At 45.6% G+C, this 3,467-nt stretch overlaps 1 pseudogene; it reads left to right on the forward strand.

Moving 5' to 3' along the window:
* The first annotated feature begins 2,215 nt into the window (after positions 1 to 2,215).
* Positions 2,216 to 2,333, forward strand: LOC126427876 (5S ribosomal RNA; annotated as a pseudogene).
* The last annotated feature ends 1,134 nt before the right edge of the window (positions 2,334 to 3,467 follow it).

A 3,467-nucleotide genomic window follows, 5' to 3' on the forward strand; every position in this document is an offset into this window, starting at 1 on the left:
ACCTGCGACCGCAGAGATCTCGCGGTTCCAGACTGTAGCGCCTAGAACCGCACGGCCACTCCGGCCGGCCCTGGCCACCCAGATCGCCCGACATGTATCCCACTGAACATACAAGGGACATAATCGAGATGTGAGTTCGTGCACGAAATCCTGCACCGGCAACACTTTCGTAACTATGAACGGCTATAGAGGCAGCATGGTTCAGTATTTCCGCAGGAAACTTACAACGACTTGTTGAGTCCATGGCGAGTCCAGTTGCTGCACAATGCAGGGCAAAAGGAGGGCCAACACGACATTGGGAGGAATGCCATAACTTTTGTCACCTCAGTGTATAAAGACATTGTATAGATACATACCGCCATATACAGTACAGGCTGAAGCAGTTACGCAGCTACACAGTTTACACCGGCCGTAGGGACTACCTTGGCGAAGACGAGACCAGCCAAAACAGCAAAAATGGACTATAGGCTGCACTTATTGTACTGCGATACAAGACAGAAGAAAATTTTTGTGAACTGCGAGATTCTCTTCTATTGCAGTTTTAGTTTTATTCACAGACCAGAATTTTATCTTTCTTACTTTTATGTAATTACGCAAGGACTTTACCACCTTGATGTAAACATATAGAGGGTGCCACCTCCTGATATGTTTTTCTACATTCGTTCATAATTCTTGAATTTGTAGTGCAAGTACATTGGCACGGGGTGGTTATAATTACATTTATTGACAGAGGTTCAGTGCCGGCTAAGACTATCGTGCGACAGCGAAATTTCTAGATATTCTAATGCGTTAATACGAACCGATTTACGCTGGAAAATAACTGGTTCCAATTTTGAGCACCAGTTGTAAACTGGCGCTGTGAATGCAAGAAAGACGTATAGAAATGTTTCCATATGTAATGGAACAGAAACGGCTCGTAGACACCAAATGTCAAACAAGTGAGAAAGGTGTAGTGTTGGTATTATTATTAACCACAGCTTACACAATCTGTTCAATACGAGCACTGGAGACTTCGACGAGATGCTGCACCCGTAAAACGACGTTGTCAACAGCTACTGACAGCAGTTACGGTGGAATCTGAGCAACGTGTTCCTGTACACTGGCCTTCAGATCAGGTAGAGATTGAACATGTACTTGGTATAAGCGTTGTTCTAGATACCCCCAGAGCCATATGTCTTATGGATTCAGTTCAGGCGATCTTACAGGCCAAGCGCATGGGAAGCCTCTGGAGATAACATGTATGTGAAAGGTTGCATTAAGGACATCCGTCACTGGGCGAGCAACGTGAGATTTTGGCCATTTTGCATGTAATTTCCTCACCGTTGCGCTCTTCCAAAGCGGGAATCACATGCTGCACAAGTTGCAGTGGGCACAGTACATCTGACATTCTCTTCAATGAAGAACGGCCGGAGAGCAGAGTTGCTTGTGAATACACACCATAGGGCCACACACAACGAGCGCAATGGCTCCTCATGCACAACACACGGTTTAACAGTACCCCAAATTCGTTAGTTCTATGTACTCAAAACTGCACTCTGTAACGCAAAATATGCCTCGTCACTCCACAGAATATTGCCTGGCCACATGTCATTACTTTTGATCCATGCCAGAAACTGAAAAGCAAACTCAGAATGTTGCTGTCGATCATGAGATTTCAGTTGCTACACCATCTGGATCTTGTGCAGATACCAGTTTAAAAAGACGAAAAATTTTCCTCGCTGTTGACCGTAGGATGATCAGCTCTTGTCACACTGACTTCGGGCCTCTCATTAGAGTTTTCAGTCAGGAATACTCTCTCACAGGCCGTAATTGCCGCCGTTCATATACAACAGTTACACTGACAGCTCACAGTCTCTATGCTCGACAGTCATTCTGTTCACTCTCGTTATGCCTTGTCAAATGACAGTGTGGTTCTCATACTGTTATATTGTGTGCAATGCCAAGTTTGCACTTGGTGGCCAAAATTGGAACTATGTTTTTTCATCGTGCGTCAGTACTGCATTAACGCATTTTCATATCTACGAAGTTCGCTGCCTTACGGTAAGCTCAGCTCACTTGGTACTTATGGAAGCTTCACACAGCACACTAAACGTAGAACTGGTATTACATAAACGTTTATCTATATAATAATAAAACTGTAAACCATCGTGTATGTACGAGGGCTGATTGAGAAAGACTGAGGCCTTTTTTTTTCTCACAGGTGTTTATTACTCCGGCCAACGGCCTTGCCGCAGTGGTAACACCGGTTCCCGTCAGATCACCTAAGTTAAGCACTGTCGGGCTGGGGTAGCACTTGGATGGGTGACCATCTGGTCTGCCGAACGCTGTTGGTAAGCGGTATGCACTCAGCCCTTGTGAGGCAAACTGAGGAGCTACTTGATTCAGAAGTAGTGGCTCCGGTCTCGGAAACTGCATACGGCTGGGAGAGCGATGTGCTGACCACATACCCCTCCATATCTGCATCCAGTGACGCCTATGGGCTGAGGATGACACGGCGTCCGGTAGGTACCGTTGGGCCTCCAAGGCCTGTTCGGGAGGAGTTTAGTTTTACTTTTAGTTTACTACTCCATTTCTGTGTGTACATGATCTTTTTCAAAGTATTCGCCTCCTTCTTGAATGCACTTTTTATGGCATCTCTGCCAGCCCTTCAACACAGATGCATACCTTTCTTTGAGAATCGCCTCACTTTTCTTGAGCATTGCTTCAGAATTCTCAAGTCGAATGTGCACCCATAGCTGTGCCTTTAGTGATGGGAATAAAAAAATCACAGGTTGCAAGATCGAGGTTGTAAGGCGGATGCAGTATACAGATAATGTTGAATTGAGCCAGGAACTGCATGACTAGTTCTGCGACCTGAGGGCGCGCATTGTCATGATGAAGTCGCCACGCAGTCCTTGAAAGCTCTGGTCGTTTCCTTGCAATGCCGTCTCTCAGTTTAGCCAATACTGAGGTGTAGTATAGTAATGGTATTGTGAGATGGAAATGCATGCTGATAAATCGTTCCATTTCAATCAAAAAATGTCATAAATATCACTTTCCCTGCAGATGAAACAACTTTCGCATTTTTTTGGTATTGAAGAACCTAGCGATTTCCACAGTCTGTTGGCTCGTTTTCCTTCAGTATCACAATCTCATCACCCATGATAATCGATTCCAGAAACGCATACCCTCCATCACCAAGGAGACGCAGCACGTCATGGTTGTCTCCATTCGCTCAACCTTTTGTTCGGGAGTAAATAGACGTGGCATTCAACGGGCCAATCACAGGCCATATGGGGACGATCATGCATAATCATAAAGACACTGCCGGCCGGGATGGCCGAGCAGTTCTAGGCGCTACAGTCTGGAACTTACGGTCGCAGGTTCGAATCCTGCGTAGGGTATGGATGTGTGTGATGTCCTTAGGTTAGTTAGGTTTAAGTAGTTCAAAGTTCTAGGGGACTGATGGCCTTAGAAGTTAAGTCCCA

This window comes from Schistocerca serialis, chromosome 1, assembly GCF_023864345.2.
Source record: "Schistocerca serialis cubense isolate TAMUIC-IGC-003099 chromosome 1, iqSchSeri2.2, whole genome shotgun sequence".
Classification (NCBI taxonomy): domain Eukaryota; kingdom Metazoa; phylum Arthropoda; class Insecta; order Orthoptera; family Acrididae; genus Schistocerca; species Schistocerca serialis.